This window comes from Neodiprion pinetum, chromosome 1 (genome assembly GCF_021155775.2).
Source record: "Neodiprion pinetum isolate iyNeoPine1 chromosome 1, iyNeoPine1.2, whole genome shotgun sequence".
Lineage (NCBI taxonomy): Eukaryota > Metazoa > Arthropoda > Insecta > Hymenoptera > Diprionidae > Neodiprion > Neodiprion pinetum.
Genome location: NC_060232.1, coordinates 33305074 through 33328507, shown reverse-complemented (window position 1 = coordinate 33328507; position 23434 = coordinate 33305074). Strand labels below are relative to the sequence as shown.

The 23434-nt window shown below is 40.8% G+C and overlaps 1 protein-coding gene and 1 long non-coding RNA gene across 2 annotated transcripts in view; one reads left to right on the top strand and one right to left on the bottom strand.

Annotated features, from left to right (window-relative positions):
* Pino (Pinocchio) overlaps positions 1-23434 on the top strand; it is a 60401-nt gene that overhangs the window by 23173 nt on the left and 13794 nt on the right. The window lies entirely within an intron of this gene.
* LOC124223781 (uncharacterized) lies at positions 7456-18718 on the bottom strand. The gene is made up of 2 exons (XR_006884357.2): positions 18185-18718; positions 7456-7612 (listed from the first exon to the last, which is right to left on the bottom strand). It is a non-coding gene; the product is annotated as an uncharacterized lncRNA (long non-coding RNA).

The window sequence follows — 23434 nt, the reverse complement described above, 5'->3', positions numbered from 1 at the left end:
AAGAAATATCGTTCCACGTGATTGTTGCGTGTTTACAAAATATCGCGTAGAATGAATGTAACCGCGTGATTCATTCATGCCTTCGAGCACGTGTATTTGTACAATAAATGCTAAAACCGGATATTTCTGCGTTCGGCAAAATTAAGTGTTTATAAAAAGCAAGTCGTTACTTGTTTATTTATTTATTTTCTTTCTTTTTTTTTCTCTCTCTCTACCGCAAATTGACTAGAATCACATCAATTCGCGCTGATAACAGAGATTTCATTCCCTCCAAGTACGGGGTCAAAGAACCGTCGAGTCGAGAGAATCTCGTCCCCGAAATCAAGCCTCGCTCTTCTTCCAAAGGTCGTTTCCAGGTCGCAAGGGACGGCGTTCCGAATTTGCGGATTATTTCGGATTCCCGGGGCGCATAATCAACGTGGCACGTGTGCATCTTCCAGAAACTTTGGGAACCGGAGCGCGGAGGTGGAAAATATGGAACGTTGCCTCCGAGCGGAATTTTCCCGACAACACGTCAGGCTATCGATTATGGCGAGACCCTCGACCTTATGACCCGAGTGCAGCAAAGGCCTTCGGATCGCTCATCGTTGCATGGTGCAATTACTCTCATCTCCACGCAGTGCGCGAATTTATTTTTCAGCCGCTCGTTTATTTGTACAATTTAGTTATTTTTACGTTACCCCGATGTTATAACGATCGTACGATTTCCTCCGACAGCAGCTGCTGTTTTTTGCACGCGATTACAAAACTCGGCGTGACCTTGAACTTCTCAGCTCGACGGACGAATGGCTTCGAACGATATCAACGTCTAACGCGATTGCTTCGGATTTTCTAGTCACGAATAGTATAGGTGTGCAGGTATATGTAAGAAGAAGGTCGATACGATATTTTACAAATTGATGTTATACGTGACGAATATTTTATACACTCTTCGGATACTTGTACCTATACTACATCCGGTATACGGAAGGTCGTAGGAAAATTTTTCAGCTAATAACCATAATTGCGTGCTTCTGATTGTAAAGTTAATATAGACGGTTGGTGCACGGCAATTGGAGAACGATGACAAAGCCCTCGAACCTTCGGTACCAGGCAGGCCGAATGACAACCTGTCAAAGTCAAAATTCATGCTTCGATTCGTACCAGTCTCTGAAGACCGACATATACTGGAATATCATACGCTTCGTTATCCATTTCTGTTCATAAATAGATTTCGTCAACTTTCTGCGTTGAAACGTGGACAAATGTGAAGACGCTTTATTCTCCGATGTTACGTTTGTAATTCGTTATGGTGATTGTTCGCTCATCGCTCCAGCTTTTATTTGTCAGTATACTTTAACGATTTAGGATTTTTCAATTAGCGTATTTTCAGCAATACCTGCAGACTGAAATATTATACTCGCAGATAAACTTTGATTTCACAATAGGTCTGGTGAATATAAATTTATACATGATATCGCCAATTCAACCGTCTCGAACGAATTTTTAGTATATCATGTTCTTCACAAACTTCGGACTGAAATAAAAAGATAAAAAATATCATCCGTCTGATACAGAGTATAATATTGCACGGCTGAGATCGTAAATCCCAAATCACGTGCACAGCAACGATACGTCAGATAACGTGACATTATCTGACACGTGAAGAATCGACATCTGCTCAATTCGTTATAATCCGCAAGTATAATCTGCATGTATTACAAATATGCTCGACGTACGATAATTTCTTGCCTCGTTGATCAGAGCTATTTTACCCGCCCTCCGTTTTTGCTTGCAGCTCTAATTATTCAATTACGCGTTTTCTTTACACGGATTGTTATAATTCAAGCGAAGCATGATTGGTTTGTTTCTTTTTTTCCTCTCCACTCTTTTTGCACCGTTCTTGACGGATTCACGGGTTTTCATTTATAACACTACCGGGCGTATCACAGCGTGGTGTCAATTGACGCGAGAGTCTTTACGGCTCATGGCTTTTGCCATGATCCGAGATTAATCGCACGCCGATTAACAATCGGCTCACCGACAACGAGTCGAGACTATTTTTTGCAGCCTCGTAGACTTCGCTTTGCTCACGGAGTACCTACCCAGCTTCACGCCTAATCGCTATTTATCCGTAAACGTTTCATGGTCACCAGCTCGTATCGAATTATAAAAGACACGTTCGAGCATGGTTTCCCGCTTTGTTTCTACTCCGAGACGTTGTCACAGGTCGCGGTTCTTGTTCCAATATTTTTTCACGCATACTTTTCCTTCCAAACTGATTAATATCACCCAAAGTCTTACAACTCGACGGTAATTCACCAAGCTAAAACGATGTTCCTTTTACGAGCTACTTTGGGAAGAAAGAAAACAATTATAAACATACGGAAATCGGGCCGTGGAATGCAGAGTTGGCGTATTTGTGAAACGGTGTTATTTTCAGTGCCATTAAAAATGTGATATTAGTGGCCTAGTGGCTCGTGCCTACAGCCTGCAGCATTTGCAAACGAATAATACAACTTGTGTACCACAACTGATAATCTCTATAAGTTTGAAAATATTTTCGGACTAGCTTGAGGACAACCATATTTTCTGCATCATTGTTTATATGACTCTTTGTCCCCCATCAAAACAATGGTGTTCCAGAGAGTTCGACAGTTGCACCGTATCCGAATATCGAAGGCTCAATCTAACCGCAAAATTCGGCTTCGGAAGTACCGAGCAATTACCTACATAAATCTGATCTTGAAATCATTCATGGATGCAGCGATCTTATTCCAGGCCCAAGGTCCAATCTGAGAAACAATCATGATTCATTGCGGCCATTCTATCGGCGCTCCGGCGTCTGTCGCCAATTGAAGCTTGTCTCCGGCTGTGTGACCGTAAACGCCGCGTGCCTTGCGTTCAAGACTTCAAATAGTCAAACCTGCGACAAGTCAAATTCCTGAAAGGTCCAAATCGTTCTCTCGAACCAGGAAGATTTTTCTTAACCCTTTCAGTTACAGTGGGATGCTCAACGTTACACCTCTAAAATTTTCATCTGCTAGCCTTATCACAGTTTATTTACAACTTAAAAGGGTCTTTGTTACTTTGTATAACCCCAAAAACCCCCGAGTAACAAGTTTCGGCCAGAATCGTCGAGTTTCGATAGTTTTTTAGATTTTACGTCCGCCATATCGGATCCGCCATCTTGAATTTAGAAATTATCAATTTTCGACTTCAGAGTTTTGAACAACGACCCCAAAAACCATCGGGTAACAAATTTTAGGCAAAAATATTGAGTTGAAAAATGTATGAACGAAAGGGTTAAGACACCGAGACGAACGACCCCGGAGGTTATAGAAAAATTGAGACATTCAGAGCTCGTTCGCATCAAACAGACCATCGGAAATTCCGTGGTAACGGTCGATCGGAGTTCCGATGCTTCGGAATTTCGCCTCGCTGCGCCCCTTTGCAGAATCACGAGAGCAACGTCGTAGGTAAGAAACGATTATTACGCGGTGCACGCACCGTCCTGCAGAGGATGACACCGAATAACCTTGCGGCAGTGGTTGCAAAAACGGTGTACCTACGTCGCGGTCCGCATTCTCTTGAGGCTGCACAACCTTCAAAGGTCGTAAACGCCCTGCTGCGCAGAAAGACGGCACCGCTGCAATATGTAGTTCGGTTAAGCTCTGGAGGAATCGCTGAAGCTATTTTATTGCAGTGGCTGCGCAACGCCGAGAGGCAGCAAACAGGCCAAACCAGAGAACACCGCGATGCCTTGCAGCTTAAAGCTTAGTAACGTGAGACGTAGTTCTCTTTTGATATCGTTCGTTAAAACTGGGAGGAGAAAAAAAAATTAGAGAGACTTTGAAACGAAAGCATGGAAAATATTAAAGCGCCTTAGCTCTTGACTACACCCCGCCGCAGTACTTTTTGACACAAAATTGCGACGTAGTTCAAGTTTTTCGTGCGACGGTAAATTAATCGGCACGAAAACTTCAGTCTCTGATGTTTGGGTTTCTTCTCGCGCAGTCGGACCTGCATTTTTATGACATATCGCTATGCCGTGGTCGACCTTGTTACAAAAGAACTAGGCATGTCTCTCTGTAACGGTTTGCTGGGTGATTAATATACTTTGGAAATCGTTCGGAGGGGAGAGAAAAAACGCGTCTTTCATCGTCCGCATTGCGTAAAAATGACTGCTATATGACGCGAGAAACGGCGGGGAGTATCCAATATTACGCAATGGATAAAACTAGGATTGTACCTGCCGACCGCAGGCGAACAAATAAGTGCTTTTTTTGCTGTTGAAATTGATTTTGTGGCGCAGTAAGTAACGTACGTCTGCTTCGTATGTCATTCTGGGAAAAGAGCTATGAACTCGAGGTTCTCGTCCGAGACTCTCGACTTGTATAGAAAAACGTTTGCTCATATTTAATGACTACATTACGTATATGTATATACTTTATGAAATATTTCGGAACCTAGTCGAGTCGTGTCGAACTTGGTGCTACCTTGAAAGAGAAAAGGAGACTAACGATGAGCAAAGAGGTTCTTGAGCCAATCAAGTTTCATTCAATGTTCGTAGCCAAAAAAAAAACTCGTGTATTAGGAATACCGCTTTGACGAAAGAAACGGAGTGTCGCGTAGATTCAAGTCGATCCGTTGTGTCGATGACGTTATTATTTGAACGCGAATGAAGTGTATTTTCAAAACAGATTCATTTTGCATGGTACGCCACTTAGCGTGGAATGTCCAGAAAACCTGGTTATACAACCGTCGTAAGACTAAATCGCGTCAAAAACAATCTTTGGACTGGTCAACTCCAGTTTCTGTTTTTGTTCAATCCAGTTCTTTGATCGTTACGGAGTTATGTACGTAAACATACATGTATAAAAGAAAAGAAAACAAATTAGAAAAACGCCAAATCGGTTAGATAGGATATTTCCTTTTGGGGCCGGTATAACGAGCTGTAAGATAAATATGCGTGGATAATCGTTCCAGGTTAGAGGAACGGTGTATAAGAAACAAGTTAGAAAAAAATGAGGCTTGACAAATTAATCGTTTAGTGAAAAGGATCCTTTTCACGAGTAAGACCCTGTCTTGTTCCTTTGTTCGGTTGGATATATTTCGGACCTTGAAACTAGATCTGAGAACACCAGATTCTCAAAAACTCTATCCCGCAGTCCATTGTCCGACGGGTATAATTTTAAATCCGCAGAAGGCGATTCTCAACGAACATCTCCGTCCTCTCTTCTCTTCTCCTCTCCTCTCATCACCTTGCCTCGCCTTTCGCTAGTAGCTAAGCCGTTTTAACGAACTCTCGGAGGTGGTTGGCTTCCTGGAGGAATGCAGCCGGGAGGAGAGACTTGCAAAAACTCGAAACGGCGCGTCGCAGTCGGCCTCCGGTCGTTTCTCCTTCCTTTACTCCTTCCTTTGCTTCTCTTCCTTTACCTTTTTTCTCATTCAACGCATCCCCATGCGGCGTTTCAGAGAGCCGAGCATGATGAAAAGGAACTCTTGGCTTCAACCTTTAGATCCGCCGAAACGTTTCGCTGAAAATAAGCATCACGTGACTCTCACAGTCTCTCAGGAAACTGACCACCCAAATGCGCACGCGCTAAATCACGCGATTTCAATGGTAGATCAAACAAGTTATTCTCAACGAATTTTTCGTCCGTTTGTCAGGTTGACCAACTGTCAGTTGTGGCCAGACGTTATAATCACCAGAATTCGCAAGCGTTTCGAGGTTATGTTGAATCCGGATTTTGAGACAGCCAAATTGTGACCAGCCTGTACATTTGAGTCAACATAACCTCGAATCGTTTGCGCACATCGGGGGAAAAACTAGAGTTGGCCAGCCTGTCGTAAACTACGGATGAAAAACTTGACGCATGCGCACTTGGGTGTTAAGTTTCCTGAGATTTATATAGCGAAAGCGTATAATGGCGAAGTCTTTGCACAATCATCCGGAGAGACACGTCTCGATTTCTTAGTCGAACTCGTTTCGTTCCGCGTTATAAAACCGGCCGGATGAAAATATTGTATATACCAGCTAGACGATATTGTCCGTGCCAAAAAATAATGAAAAAAAAAACACGGTCTTGGCGCCGCGGCCATTGAGCTCTGTTACGTCCGAGCATTGCGAATCGCGCAGCGAACGAGGGACGCAAGGTGTTCCGATGTTCTAACAATAGATATATTGGATTCGCGTATTGTTGTGCAGGCGTTATAAAAACGGGCAGCAGCGTTTGTTCGACTTTGATCGCAATTCTGCAGCGACACGTTGTTCCAAGTTATTTCGGTAACAAAGAGGGGGGGGGGGGGGGGGGGACACCTTGGTGTCTATATCCGGACGCACATTTGGCGTCGTATAGGTAGGTAACAATAGAAGAGAAAAACGCATAAAGTAGATGACGAAGAAAAACTACGTTGCTAGACGCGAACTCGTCTCGACGTCTCCGCGTCGCCGTTTCTCGTGCGATTCAATCCCGATAACGTTTTTCGAGGCGCATTTTCCTCCTTGAGTGAATTTTTTGCCCTCTCATCCCTACGGCATCCAGGAACACTCGCTTTTTTAAACTTCAATTTAACTTTCCGACATTTCTAAACGCGTCATTTCAGCATTGTGCAAATTCTTTGCTGTGGAATTTATCTCGGCTTCTTTGATACTTTGTGCGTTACCCTTTTCAGTACGGCTATATCGTAAATCTACGAAATCCGACTTACTGGATACTCGACTAATTCTAAAAGCCGTGTTAATACTGACCTTATGTTTTTCACAGATACAACATCCAGACAGTCCATGACTAAACCACCGGCGCAAAAGGCGAGCGTGTAATCTCACATTAGGCCTGGGACTAACAGCCGTCCCGACGATAACAATTACGAACAATTTAGTCTGGTCTGGTGAACTTCTTTGGAAATTTATCATAGTTTGACATTGAATTGTCCATACCCACAGATCTTTATCCGTATACAAAAATCGTGTATATGTATGTACATACATTTTTTTAACCGCAACATTGTCAACGATATCGATGCCAGGCCATCGGTTCAAGAGACACACGGCATATTTTGACATTCAGCTCGTTATCATTTAAAAACTTGCGATTCTCTTCAAGTTGGAAACGGAACGAGGTCTTTGAAACGAAAGTTGAAAGACCCGTTAAGCAATGGTTAACGGTTAACCTATTGACATACTGGTTTTAAGCCTCGACTTATTGTCTGATTAGCCCAAGCAGATGTTCATCGCTATCGTCCTTTCTCGGGCCCGGAGATCAAACGGTGCAGAGTTCAGCTGCATCGCTGCTAATCGACAGCGATTAGCCTCAAGTTATTCGTTTTTCCTAATCATTGACCCTGAATAAAATTATGTGTGAAATGGCTCTGTGAACCAGATCGTTAGAACAAAGCTGAAGCGAAGCTAACGAGTTACGAGGTGAATGGATTCATTCTGTGTTCAAGGAAAGGGAAGAAATGCAACGAACATATTGATATAAACTTTTATTGTTAGAAACCTTGAGGCGATTGTGTACATAATCCGAGCACATTACTCATCACAGCCTCCAGGCTAGTCTTCAAGGTGTACAGAAACTTTTTCCTGGCCTCGGATAAAAGTCTGCAGTCCAAACTGTGCGAGTTGTTCCTGTATTAGAAACAGAAAGCGTAAAGTCGTGTATAATCCGTATAGTCGATACAATTTCTCACTGCCAACAAAAGCGTACAAGATATGCTTTTGGACGTTAGACCGTGTTTCTGTCAGTGCTAATCTCTTCCCACAATTTATACTGAAAAATGTGTTATTATCGCGTTGTGTTATCACAACTGCATGTATATTGCAATAAATCTATACGGTTCTTATTCCCGGGTTCATATTCGGTTATTTCTTTAACTATACTACATCTATCCAAATTCTATTTTTATTGTTAAACGTTTTAACGAAAGTATGTCAAAGCCGTATATATACTGTACAGAGTCGTTTATATACACGCAGACGCAGTTATACAATGCGTATAATAGATCTAGTAGAACAAACAGATCGCGAATAATTTAACGAGTCTATACCTATACTTCCTCTTGATTTCGCGTGCGAAACACTACTTCAAAATTCGAGACAAAACCAATCCAACCACTAGTCTCAAGTACCTACCTACCTAAGTTCCAGAGTCACCTAAAGTCGTGAACTGCCGCGATGCCGTACAAAACCATAAAACTGTCCTTCTGATACTTCCTGTAGCAATAAACGTGCGTCGCACGTGCCGATCTCCTACTTTGCAAATTGGATCCTTCGCTGTCAAGGCCGCCAAGGCCGCGTGTCGTCTATACTTTTGCCTTGTCGGGGTCACAATTATACATGTGTGTAAACCTACACTTATTACAAATACGCTGACTCTGCGACCGTTAAGCCGCACCTAAAAAACGGCACAAGCTTTTACAATTTTTTCAGACCTTTTTCTGACAAATAAATCCAACGTTTGCCATCCATCGTCGACTTTTTTCCGACCATTTCACGCGTTTCTCACAGTTTCGTACATGCGTCCGTGATTACTTTCAAGTCCGAAGAGCGAGTGTTGCGTAGCCCGAATGCTATGAGCAGTGTTTGAGCGTGTAAACGCGAGGCCGTTGGCACCGTTTGTCAATTTATTGTTTACACATCGTGAAACTTCGTCAGTCTATGAATAAGACCGTCGTACAGACAAGTGGATCGTGTCATGCATCACAACTTGCACGAGGAATGGCGAACCGATTTAAGAGATGTTCGAATGGCAATTTTAAAAAATATATATGTAACGTATACGTGTGTGTCAATCATGTTTGAACGGTGCAGGGTATTAAGCGGAAGAGCGAGGTGATGATTTGAGAATTTAAATCAAAATTAATTATATTATTGACAGGTTCTGGTCTGACTTCTGTGTACTTAAGGCACGATTTACAAGTACGTGTGTGTAACTGGCTGCTCTTTGTCTCAACTACAGACGTCGACGGCGCCGACTCGCATTAGTAAAATAAATCAGATAATACGTCACATCGTGCGAAATATGTTACGTAAATGCGACACCTATTCTTATTGGCCGGACACTTCGAGTCCCAGTCATCACAGAATGTATTAAATTCATCAAATTACGAGTCGAATGATATTGATTTAAATTTGTTTCGAGTCACGGTACGTTAGTTGATAAGTTTCGTTCGGTGGAGAAAACTATCGATACAATACTGAATCCTATAAATTTCAACTTTCAGTATCGCCAATTCAATGATACGATTTCGCTGAGTTTTCAAGCCTTCGAAATTATCGCTGCACTTGCCGCGTTAAGCTGAAAAATAAAATGGTTAAATAAGGAAATATTTGTAACCGTAATCATCACTGCAGGTATATACCTAGTTACAGCGGGAAATGAAGGCAAAAAGAGCAGATGGAATTGAAAGCAAATTTTGTGAGCAGCTCAAATCGTGCAAAACGCAATTACACGGAACGATGCAGTTACGTATACATATTTTGTCTGATTGTCTTTTCCTTCATCTACGAAGAGTAATTATAACTCCGTAAAGAAAATCTAATAGTATTGCGAAATTCCTATACATTTACGTAGAAGTGTAGGCAAAGAGATTAAAATCTGCACCGGCAACGAGCGAGAAAAAAAAAGATAATTGGAAAAAGAACTGCATAACGCATTACGTGGGTGTGTCTTTATGCGCATAAATCTTCGAAACGATATATCAGCTGTGCCGACTGAACAGCGACGATCCAGAAACCGACTTCCGCATTATGAATACCTGCTTGTCGCGTAACAGAATTTTGCATGCATATTGTATACATCGTCCATACTTACGTAATCGTACCTACATACTCGGTAAATGGACAAGTCGCAGAATGCTTCGAGTTAGAATAATACAGAAATGGAATATCGGTTAGGCGGTGAAATACGATTTCCTATTATCAATCACGGAGTAACCGCACGTAATGTGTAATTACTTGCTAATTACGGCAGCTGTGTATAGAGCAATCGATTCGTTGATTATAATCTATCTACGTATTACATAGAGGGACGATATTCGCTCCAGAGTCCTGGCTAAAATTGATACCAAAACGATTACATTCCTTTATAGGTATAATTATTCTCAATTCGGTAATAAATCAGTTTTTTCAATCCCACAAGACGGGGATAATTTTCCATTTGCGGTGAAATACTTTGCGGATTTCTTCTCTCTTTTCTTTTTTTTTTTTTGTCAATCCGGAAGTGCTGAAATTATGCAGCGTCCTCGCTATTATTATTATTATCATCCGCGTATAGCGGACTGGTAATTACAATACGGTACGTCGTAATTCAGGGTATAAAAATAGCGAGGAGTAGAATAATACATACAAGTGTCGGTTGAATAAAATCAATGAGAAGCAATCGAACCTCCGCAATACAGTTTCTTGGGTATGATATATTTCGTGACATGTCACGCGTCGCGAAGATGTTCTGTGACCCAATTACCCAATTACATGATAGCCGATGGTGGTGAAATACGTCTTATCAGTTCATGGCGGCACGAGCCTCGCATCGTCAGCATATATATAAGATATACGCACACATGATATACATATATATTCTAGGCGCGTGAAATTGGTGGGCTAATTTAAAACGCCGTCAATCACCAATTTCATGCGTGAACGATAAATGTCAATTCACACCGAGGAATATATATTCCACGCAGATTTATTTCTCTACTCTATAACCGCACGCAACGCAGCCGTCGAGTGGAGTCAAAGTATAAAAGTGCCTTTTCGTTTCACCGAAAGCACGATTTACGAACTCGGTTCACGACCCCCGTCGCAATAGGCCAACTTTAGGTACCGCACTTTGAACTTGGGTGTTAAATGTGACGAGCGTCTTTGCGCATAATGGTTTATGCAAAATGGTACGGAAGTTCACATATTTTTCCCCAAAAAATTTAACGAACGTCGACGCCTTACTTCGACGATCGAACATTTGGCAAAATTTCATCCGGAACAGATAATCGCTTGGAAAGTTTTGTTTTGCTGCCGGTAATTTCTTTGGTGCGAGAATAAATTCGGTGAAAGGGAAAAAGCCAGATCGGTGATTTAAACGTTTCGACATTGAGATGGGAATAACCGCGTGAACAGGTTCAAATTAGTCACTGTCAAGGCAGTAATGTGCGACGCATATTATTCTACTCATTCTTACCGTGTTGTGTTTGCAATTTCATTTCCCCTCTTCCTTTTCGCTACTCTTACTGCACCAGGAAATCGCAAGAAAATTAAGAAACTTCGTACAGAAACGGAAATCCCTGCATGAAATGCCACGAAGGAGACTGTCAATCATCGGCTTGTTTCCGCAATTAACAAATCTGTTCACCGTTCATTAGATGCATGCGTCTTACGTTCATGCATACATGATCAATGTCCGGGTTAACTACAACTCTTTGTTATCACCGGCTCGAGCATCGATCAAAAGCAGCCCAACTAATTCGTCCGGAAAATGTAAAACAACTTTAGTCACTTCACAGCTGTTCAGTATTGTATTCGTATCTTATTTTTCGAGTGTCTCAAGGAAATTTCATTGATAACGCGTCATAGTTTTATTGCAGCAATCACTGGTCTCACGGTTACGCTATTTTCGCAATTCGAAAACAATTGTCTTGAGGAATAACAGATAATTAATCGCGGTCCTTCGGATCTTATTCACCGTCGGAAAAATCATTGTAGTTCATATCTAGTAGAACTTATATAGTACAATATCCAGGTGTTGGGGAAATTCGTAAGGTTGCTAACGGTTTTCCCCTTTCGAGTCTCGTGACGTTTTCAAATGGATATAACGGTATTAATCGTGGGTGACAATTATTGAGACGTTTTTCTTTGAAGCTATTCAATAATTTGATCGGTCTACCATACAACTATCATAAATTCGTATACCGAACACCTACATTTCGGTAATCCCGGGATGGGTATGGCTCTGTCCTTGTAATTTGAAAGTGAGAAAAATCCTTCGAGCACATTTTACGTCGATACGGGGATTAGTAATATGGGTAGTTTTGTACCACTCATTGGCTATCTCGCCTATCCTGTCATTGCTATTCAAAAGGCTTTTAAAACTGGCCCCAATAAATTCCAGGATTCAATTGTCTTCGACAATTTGCGGATAATTATCCTCTAAATTGGAAGAAATGAGGCGTTAAACGGTTTATGGATGCACAGGTATGTGGGTCGAAATCGTTCCAAGCCAACCAAAATTATACATATTGTTCTCACTTATATTTGAAATGCCTGTGTGAAATTTTAAATCGATTTTCTGAATCATACCGGAGTTATTTTACTTCTAATTATTAATTTTGCGTTGTCGTATTTATGGGAAACTGTCGGGATCGATGTCAAATCACGAAAAGTTAAAAGTAAAATAATTACCGCGACCGGTTTGCTTCGGACACTCGTTTTCAAATTTTACAAAAGTGTTTATAATAAAAGTAAGAATAATTTGTACAATTTTCATTATCCTAGCACCATTTGGATATACACGTTTTTACATCCTTAAGTTTCTTCGTTCAGCATACGATTTCCCATCGACAATATTTGCCTCAAATTCCGAAAAGACTGTATAATTATTTCCAGTATTTGCTGCAGATACGAGTCTCCGAGAAGACTGTCTGTAAATCACTGCTGATTTTTATACTTCTCGATCTGCCTACGACTAGAAAATTCGTGGAAGCATCGAGCAAGCGAGGAATAGAGAAAACGAGCGCGAAAACGAACGGACTGGCCATGGGGACAGACACTCGATGAGCACGTGAACAAATATCGGTAAAGTTTCCTCCTCTTTCCGGATTGCCTCACACCAAGAAATTCGTAACGAGAACTCCGAACGTTACATCTACAAAAGACTAGCGGTGTAGGTACATACCTAGAAGTTTCATAGCCTCGTCGATATTTTCTTTTTCACGACTATTAAAAGCAAAATATATAACAGAGTATGGCAATAAACTTTACCCTTCTCTGTACGTGCGTATCGTTTATTTACTTTGAACGATGAACATGGTGAACGAGAGACCCTGAATTCAGGGCTATCGAGATAAGCTATATTATAACACTTTTCTATCGTGTCAAAAATGCGTAGCGCAACGATATCACGTTGTTTGAATTTTACATTCGGAAAACGATAAATTTTCCGGGTTTAATCAACGGCGGCGGAATATTATGCACAAGCTGTACCGCGAATCGAATGCAATCGTCGCATTAATTTCCGCAGTTAATCCGTATTGCCATGCATGATTGCATGGTAAACCGCAGGTAAACACCCCGCAGGATTTGCGTATTCTGGATATATTTAGACCACGGCATGCGTGCACGATGAAACCGCCGAATTAGCATGTGCGATAATTTTTCGGGTAGATGACCGAAAAAAAAAAACGACGCGCGGTCGACAAACAGGAAATTTCTTGCGACGGAGTTTAAATGCAAAACGGTAAAATATCGTCATCGAATCCCTGCAACAACTTCGATAATATATTAATACGTACATTGTGCCAGTTACTTTCCACAAGAATGCGAATTGGAATTATTTCCTCCGTGCACTTATCAATAAATCATGAACTCGTCGTTAGCGCCAGTGAATAAAGTGCCGGGTTTTGACGTATCGTGTCTTTAATATTTTCCTGAGAATATCCCAAGCTCGGGGTCATCGGGTGAAATCATTTAGCGAGTGACAAGTAAACGCGGTCTTCATCAACGTTCTCATCGACTCCCGGATCAAACCGGTATCATTTTATTCACTAGTAGCAGAATGGAAATGTTTTCACCCATGCTTTTCGTTGAAACTCGTCGTAATTTTACGCATCTAAATCTCGCATGTACAAATTACAGTTGCTTCGAACAACCGCAGGAATATTTGTTGGAAAAAGTTTTTGATTCTCTCTGACAACCGCAGCTGGTGTTCGGTTAAATAATTTGACTTGTCCAAAACAGCCCTTGTAATTACAACTCATGGATCGATCTAAGCGGATAATTTCTCATTCCCTTACGCTCATGACTCGTCTTTCATTTCACACCAAATTCGAATACCGGATACAGAGACCAAAGATGGAACATAACAGCGAGAGTTCCACCCTGTAATGTAGATCAATTCACCGAGGGGTGTTAAAAGAAGTCAGGAGCTACAAGCCGTCGTTAGGATCATTAGCAAAAATAAGAAACCCCCTCTCCCTCCGCGTCAATTATCTCGGGGTCATCTTGTTGGCACTAGAATTTTGTGAGTCAGACCATTTAGCCGAGCATCCAGAGGTATCGAGTATTCAGGGCCATTCTGGCCGACGGAGGTAAAGTAAAAAAATAAAATGAAACCCCTCTCGTCTCCGCTCAAGTATTTGTTTATCCGTCTGTACCGAATGAAACGCGGTTACATGTTACGGCTGATTTGAAACACAAACGACAGGTGGTCGAAACCAACTGTCGTTATTTCGCTACTTGAAATACCTACGCAAGTAGATATCAGCATATACCCGAGGATCCGTGTACAAAAGCGTGAAACAGCGATTTCCTTATACTTTCAAACCCCGATTCGCAAGCTCCATTATTGCAAACCTCGGCTCAGATCAGTATCACTGTTTACGGTACACACAGAAGGGAATAACGCTGCCTAAAGTCACGAGACGCTTGTGTCTCTCCCTCTTATCATGTTACGCCCACGCGTCACGCATGCAAACTCAGATACCGCGTAATTCACGCAGGCGGACTTACACATGCGAGAATGTGTCGCACACTCCTGGGCACGTATAAAGTTTAACGCTCAGATCGGTGCAATTATACATTTTGTCACGAGCATGAACGTCGAGATGCTCGGTACGCTATCTCCTACCGTTCGTCAACTTCTTACCATCGGCGTTGCCACGCCACGTGATAATCATTTCACCGCGAGCGATGTTAACGTCTTTCTGATTACATTATCGCAAACGTATAACGAGATTCAGATAATTTCGGTACGTCTCAGGAACGCCGGTACTTTACCGTGTAAAAAAACACCCGTTATACAGCCTCGTTTTTTCGGCAAGTCAGATGACTGTGACAGGCAAACATACAATATTGTCTTGTTACATATTTTTACGTATTTCGCGTGCATGCGTTGTACGAATACGAACGTGCAGGAAACGAGATAAAGAATTACGTCCCCAAGTAATAATATTGAGCAAAGTCCACATCGTGCGATTCGTCGACTGATAGCTCAACGTTATTAAATATGAATTAGCGAAACGATCGTTATGGTTTTTTCTCTCATTTCGAGCATCCTCTTAAATACAATTTCCGCGCGATTCATTTCATTCCCAATTAATTATTAATCAATTAATTCCAGATTAAGTTTTTTGCCCGTGGTGCACTTACACGGTGATTTGCATCGGGTGTATCTCATGTTTGTATACCTACAGATAGGTATGTACCTATGGATAATTTACGTTATAATCGACCGCAGCGATCCAACGGTCCAATTACGCTGTACTGCGTTCCAGAGTCGAATAGAAGATGAAGCAGAAGAAGTGGAGGAACCTTAATCGGCCATATCAGGCGCTCCTCGTGCCTGGTACCCACGTACATATAAAATAACTACGGATTGCAGCGTATAACGAGCGTGTTACAGAGCTTCTGTCGTACCCATTATGTGCTTCGATATCGCGTAATTGAGTTAATTAATACAACAGCGATAATACGGTGTGTTTGATTTCGTTCGTTTTGTTGTACCTGTAAACCAGTGGCGTAGTTGGAATGCTTTCTTTTCCTTTCCCCACAAGCGCGGAAAACCCGTGAGCGTTACGTCGTTGAAATGTCATTACACCGATATAACCGGAGACGAGGAGGAAAAGAAATTATTATTATAACAATATTGCAACGCACTCGTTTTGATGCGTCATTATTCCGAAGCATCGCGATATCGTCGTTGGTGTGTACAAGCGGCTGAAGAAATTCTCCCCGCTTCTCGATTTTTACATGAAAGCAAAAAAAAAATAAAAGAAACCATTCGCTGTAGCAACGGACAACGTAATTCACCGCGGAAAATTTTTATACCGTGAAGTCTTAATCCGTCCCAGAGATAACTGTCCACGTTGATTGAAATCAGGCATTCATCGTTGTCCGTTGTTGCTGCTTGCAAACTCTCATACAGGACCTATATCTTCTTCACGTATATATAACTTTTCACCGCTACCGATTGTGGGCGTCGATACGAAGCCGTCACGAGGCCTCGACGTCACTCGATGCGTCGTCTATCTGTTACGGAATCTCGCCGTTTCTTTTACGCTCTCTTTGTCTAAATTCACTACAATACAGGCAGTAATTCACCGACATACTTCGGGTTTTCCTACGCAATATGCAGCAGTTTGGGTAAAAAACATTCTCGGTCCATCCGAGAAACCCTTAAACGGCAATCAAGTTCGATCTGGTTTCTACCGGTTATGACACAAACTCGCTTCGCGGTACTTGAGACGCGACAGATAATTGCTGGCGAAGAATAACCGCCATGTGCTCGGCATCTTGGCGCCGGCAATCAATACCACAGCGGTAGTTTTAACCACCTATCGTAGGTACAACAAAGAAATATACGTAATGTACACACGATGCCGATTGAACGAGGAATAAAAAAATTCTTATCCGGAATTCCTTTTTTATTTACGTTTCGGAATGTGATGTTTTTAATTGTGCTCCTGCTTGAATATCGGAATTTGCTTCTGCTCGTTGCGTAACTCATCAAGTTCTTACGCCTAGTTTAGTTTCGATCAAAGATTTTTATCAACCCTTTGTGTCATACCGATCGGCTTTAGTGCGATTGATTCTCTCCTTAATTTTCATTCGTATAGACTTATTGTGCGGGTGATTAAGCGGGTTTGCATAAGGTGCCCGGGTAATTGAACTGGCAATGAGAGAAATTAGTATAAACGAACGTATTAAACCTTCCTTAACCTTTCGACGCCCGGTGCAGTCGGACAATCGGTGACCCAGTAATTTCGGAAATGTATCAGCCCGGGCTAATTGTTACAACATCGTTTTATAAATTTGTCTGGTACCGTTGAGTCAATAAAGCAATCGGTTGAATCGTTATCACATTATCGTACGATAAAATATACCGGGTTTTCCAAACACGTAAAAGGATGCAGAAAAACGATGCACAATTTCTTACTCTTAATATTTCATATCCGAAGTTAATTCCCATGTCGCGTGAAATTTCAAATTGTGAAGAAGAAAAAAAAAATTTCCTTCAACATGACGATGCATAAAAATATGGCTAATGACTTGAGTGATGTCTAAGTGCCTGGTTTGTCCAGTCATTTTAAAAATTATTCAGTAATTCGAAAATTCCTTTCCTCAAAATGCATGCCTGCATGGGTACAATAACAGTGACCGTTCTTTTTATCCCACTCGAGTCACTCGAGGATTACCAAACTTTGTTGTTTTTACGAAGCAGATACGTAAAGCAAAAATATACGAAACGTGCCAATCATGCACGAGTTATTGTATACATACAGCAAGTTACGACAGTGCAATAAGCTATATTGCGTAAGAGAAACTGCCGTGTCGGACGGGAAATTTCGGGTTTGACGTATCGCGTTTTCAAAAAGTTTCCAAACTCTTTGCGTTAAAAACGCAAACGGGACGAATAGAAGCAGAGTCGTGGGTTTGAATGACGGCTCTAAACAGTTCGGATTCTTACAACCGAACCACTCGTCTCGACTACTCAGGCACCGGACAAAGTTAACAATAGCCCTTGGGCTATGATCTAACCGACACTATACACCTGTTCGCTATGCGTTATGTACGAAACCCAACAAAGTCTCGCCGTCCGCGTGAATGAATGTTTGCCCAGTACTTACGGTCCTAACTTTAAATTTTTAATAATGAATTCGGTTGATTTTAATAAGAAACGTGGCGCACGACTGAGTAGTTTTGAAATTTTATTTAATTTACGTAAGACTTTCTAACCGCGTCGAGTTGCAGCATGGCGAAACGAGCGATAAGAGTGAGGCTCGTGCTTAATAAATATTTCTTTCAAGAAGAGTTCAAATATATAAATATAGTATATAAACCTCGAGGATAAGATAAAGAATACTTGGAATTTTTTACTTTTCCTGTTACTTCCATTTATGTTGTATTTATATGATTCCAAGAGCTTGAATTCATCTCGACCGTATAATTTATGCATTCTTGCATTTTTAAACTTATGTACAAAACGGTACTCACGTTCGTTTTTCATGATGAATTAAGTCGAAGCTTGCACGTTCACGGATTTTAAACTTTCTTGCGTCTAATTTCTCAGAACAAATAACTATTGCAATATTCCACAATATTTCGTTGAGAGAAGATTGACGGATCAAGCAATTCCTGTACACCATAAGTATTAAAAAAAAATATAACGCCGAATTATATGCAAGAAAAAACTTATGTGTCACGCTGTGTATAAGCACGAAAAAATTCCCACTTAGCATCAGTAACTCAACTAAATATTTTTTATTTATTTTTCTGCACCTTTTCACGCGTAATATACATAACAGTAATCCATAATTTCGGGCCTGTAAGAGAGTGTACAATATCTATACCCAGAATATGCATCCTGAAACACATTTTTAACCGAATGGCCCTCTGGCGCTATACTTTCAACCACCAATTCACAGCCAAGTGCTAAAGTCTCCGTATGCGCGTTATTGCAATGCGTATTGAAACAGGTGACACAAGTTTTTGTACTTGACAAAAGGCGAACGTACGGTACTATTAGCGTACCTACTCGTACTAGTGTACAACTAACTTTGCACACGCAAGAATAATATATCTGATAGCAGCTACGCACGAGTTAAACTAATATTCAAAGTAGATCACGCCTCTGCAGATGTTGCTGGTTATGTTTTCCTCACTGCAGGGGGTATAACAACGACAGAGCCGGCATATTTTTTCTATAAACAAACCGCCGATACGGGACAAAAATATTGTTTCCTATATGAATTTAATACGCGTGTTATCATTCGATGTCGGATTATCTGTCCCCGACGCTGCGGAGTGTGTCTTTAACAATAAGGATAGACCAGCATTCAGAGGAGGTATCGAAAGCTCCATCGATCCATTACTAATCATTCGGATCGAGAGGTTCGATACGAACACGCATTTACAGTTTACAGTCTTAAATGTATACAATACCAATTATGATATACATAAATCGCAAGTATACATTTTTTTTTTGGGTCAAGATCGGAATAGCATCCGTCTCGTATTAAACCTACGGAAGATAAAATTACACAACCGGGTCAAGTTTTTGGGTCCGATGTATTATATAAACATCGGCTGGAAGATGTTAAACTCGTCGATGCCGCGGCCTGATTTATGTGCTAAATTTTTTATTCCCGTCGGAATTTTCAACGGAAGTGGGGATAAAGTGATACGTGTGCAATGGGTTTTTTTTTTTTCTCTTTTACAAGTCGCGGAACCCACTTTGAGATGTTAACGATTTTATTACACGAAAACCGAAAGTTTTAAGGACGCGAGGTGATCGATGATCTTTGGGAAGATTACGATGCAATGATGGTCCGTAATTAAAAATCGATTAAATCACACTCGGGAAAATACAACAGAATCTATTTTTGGCATGTTAAGCTTCGTTATTTTATATTACACCCACGTGTATTATACCGAAATTAATATTAATCCGTGATCTATTTCTGCCGCGATGTGAAAATGCCATGCACGCTTCACTTGATAATAATGCCGCACCTGTGAAAGTTATAAATATATACAATACCTGAAACGTAGAGAGTAATGAGAAATAATTCCAGACGTAAACAGTACGGTACATATTATTAATTTACTGTGTAAATTAATGTTTCTAACATAATTATGTAAATGCGAAAAAGTATGAGCGTCAAATTCTCGCAAAATTTTAATACCATTCCGAGAAAATTAAGCCTGCACGGTTAATTGAAGAGCAAAGTAACTGTAGATGAGAAAAAAAAATCAGAGTTTCAATCTTTGAACAACTGTGCTAATAAGTTTTTTTTGATCTGTAATTGAATAAAGTCAACAGTCACGATCAGACTCTGTTTGCCCTCGGTTTAAAATCTCGAAAGTTCTTCACTTTTATATGTCGTCGATTGCTGGGAGCATGATTAGGTGATTATTCGATGACACATTATCTTGGAAGTGTTCAAATTATTACATTTACCCACAATAAATACGCTCAGTAAGTTCATGGTCTAAATTTGACTTTCATCGCTGTCTCATCGTGGCGTGTCGATAAGGAAACGGTCACCATCCGGTGCTTAAACATTCACTTTGTACGCGTACACTCGAAATTTCGAAAAAAAGTGTTGTTCAGCTGCAGCGAACGAAGATCTGATAGTGGTTTGTACCCAATGGACACAAGACAATAATACCTAATGCAAATTGTTTACGTCCACGCTGCTATTTGCTCGTTCGCTACACGTTTCACGACGTAAATCACACATGTAGGTGTACGCAACACGTCTGCATGTTGCTGCAGTGGCGGTTAGAAGCTGGGAAATTATGAATGCGCAGATTAAGAAATGGCCCAATTTTCGCTATCCGTTTGTCGATAAACAATATAGATACATTGCAAGCTTTTATTACGAAATCGAAGAAATGTTTACTTCATCACGCACGCATCATGATCGCGTACTTATTGTTTACGTACCTAATAGATAATAACGGCTGGCGCCTACGTTACAACTTTACCCCTTGTTGTTCTGATTGCATGAACCGTTACGGTAAACATAATCATTTTTATTTTTTTTTTTTACAATTCTCTTACCATATTATTAACTTCCGTCTTATCGCCCTCAACTGCAGATAATTATTGTAAGCCAAGATTTTACGTAAATTTCCACTTGTGTGTGCCATTGGTGCCGGACAACCTCGATCGTCGCAATTATCAACAAAGTGTGTGTATATTGAACAAGCTTTACGAATATTTTTAAGCTACATATATGACGCTTTTTCATTTAATTATATCTTATCGTCTCGGTATATCGCGCTACTTCCCTATCTCAATCTATTACTGGATTATCGCTATTTGTTGTAGCCATTTGTTCGGTTTTCATTGAGGAAAACGGAACAGTCAAAACCTCAAGACCGGTTTAACTATTTTAACTCCCGGATGACTGCGGTTTTTATATCTTTGCTCGATCAAATCGTGCCGCAAACATTTTCGATAGCTCTACCCACTTGCTGTTTATGTGGCAATAATTTTTACTGAATTATTACAATTACAAAGTGACCGAGATGAGCAATTGCACTGCGCGTTCTGCTGTAATTGCGACAAAGCGTGGAGTCTTTCTCAATAGATTGTGTCTCGTGGAACGCATTAGAAACCCGGAAGACGGATCCTGGTAATTTCATTATTAATAATGGTAATAACGCGTGTTAAGTCGGCTCTCGGTGTAATAATCGAGAAATTCACTTCATGTAACTCGGTACGCTTAAGCTTATGACGTTGCAAAATACGGCCAAACTATAGAATTTTCATAAATCAAATAATGAAGCTTAATAGAGCGTAGAACATACTTTCCCTCCGATTTCTTGAATAGATTTTTGAGTCTAGATCAATTATAGCCTTACGATTAGAGACAACGAAGAATCTGAAAATACCATCGATTCGATGTCGATAACGATATCTTAGAACAATTTCATCATTATACACGTTTGTTTTTGCTGAAGAATTTTACAACCATTAAGACTGCCACGTGAAACTTATTTTTCTGAATGAGAACCAGGTAAATTTGAGCGCGAGAATCGGTTGCACGCGGTTACATGTATGTATGAGTGCGCAGAAAAAAGCAGATGTCCTTTACTTACGCATCGCAAATAACTCTTGTGACGGTGGGCATACGTAAGGTTGTGTGCATGTGCTTTTAGGCATAAGAAAGTGCCACGTGTCAGGAATAGAATCGGTCGCGAAGGCCTTCGCGGGGCGCTTTTATCGTCCTCGTGGAATTCCAATAACACTCCCTTGATATCTCATCCCTTTTCCATATACCAAACAAGGGAGAGAATCGCCGACTCACGAGGCAACCTTTCAGGCGTGTTTTCAACCTTGTGCCAGTGCACGAGAAAAACGCCAAACGATCGTGAGAGTAACCTTGCCTCGTTTATCATATTACGTATATTATAACGTGCGTTCAAAATATTTTCCATCCGCCGATCGTGGATATAATACGGAATAAATAAATAATATGGAAAAAAAAATGTTGAAAAAACTTTACGTGTGTACGCATTTGTGTGTCTATGAATTTACAGTTTACACGAGTGATTTTAAATTTTGAAAAAAACCTGTGAATATTCATTAAATATGTCTAACCTGACCCAACAGCCTCGTTCACGAAATTTCCGTGATGGTTTGGAGAATTTGCGAACACAAATTACACACGCTGCAACCACCGAATCAATTTCGAGACGAGTGAATACACGCATGAATTCACATCTTCGTCGACCCCACTTCATTTATGCCATGTATGTAGGCAGCAAGAATTCATACCAAAATCTAATGCTCTGCCATTTCACGTACGCATTACGATGGGTATGTACAGGAAGGATGTTCCTTTCATGTATACGTAATAGGTAACGCGATTTACATCAGAAAGAAATAATTTTTGGCCTGTTTTATCCAGCTGTAACCGCAGTTGATTGTGAAATATCAATTTCGATAAGGGAACCCAATTAGCTAAATTCTCGTACGAAACTTGGCGCCTCGTGCAACGAAGTTGAGAAATACAGTAAATATAAAACCCGCTACTTACACATTAATTGGCGAGGTTGCTTTATTAGAGTGAAAAATGAAACGCATTTGCTATAAGAAAGATGGAACACTCGGAACAGCTTCGTTTATGCGTATCAATATGTAATACGTTTATAATAATCCCACCGCGTAAACTCCTGTAAATCGTAACTTGAGAAACGATTATTTCGCAGCACGAGCAGCACACGCGGTGATATTTGCACGTTATTGACCCCAATGGACCGACGAATCGTAAAGACCAAATATGTGTTTGATCCGTACGTTTGACCCGCCAGGGTTTAACGAGAATTCTCACTTCTACGCGCGAAGCGACTCCTCACGAATGCAAACCTCATATTATTTACTGGAAATGATTTGCCTGAAAAATGCAAAATTTGCGAACAATAGTTGGAATAACTGCACGACAACATCGCGGACGGTACAATGCTTTCCAGGGGTGAAACGAATGAACCTGTGGATCTTATAGTAGCGTAATTGAAACCTTTTATTGAATTTCTACTTTATTCCTCCCTAAGGAGGTAGACAAGTCGAGAACACTTACAGTTTATGCGAGCGTCACGTGAAGGCTCTATCCAAATTCCGAAACCAGCACGGATTAATAACCCAAAAATGTTGGCTCAAGTTGCCAGCGTTTGTTTTATGCCGGGTCGTGTATCATATATCAGCGATATACGAATCTCGAGGAGGAAAGTCTG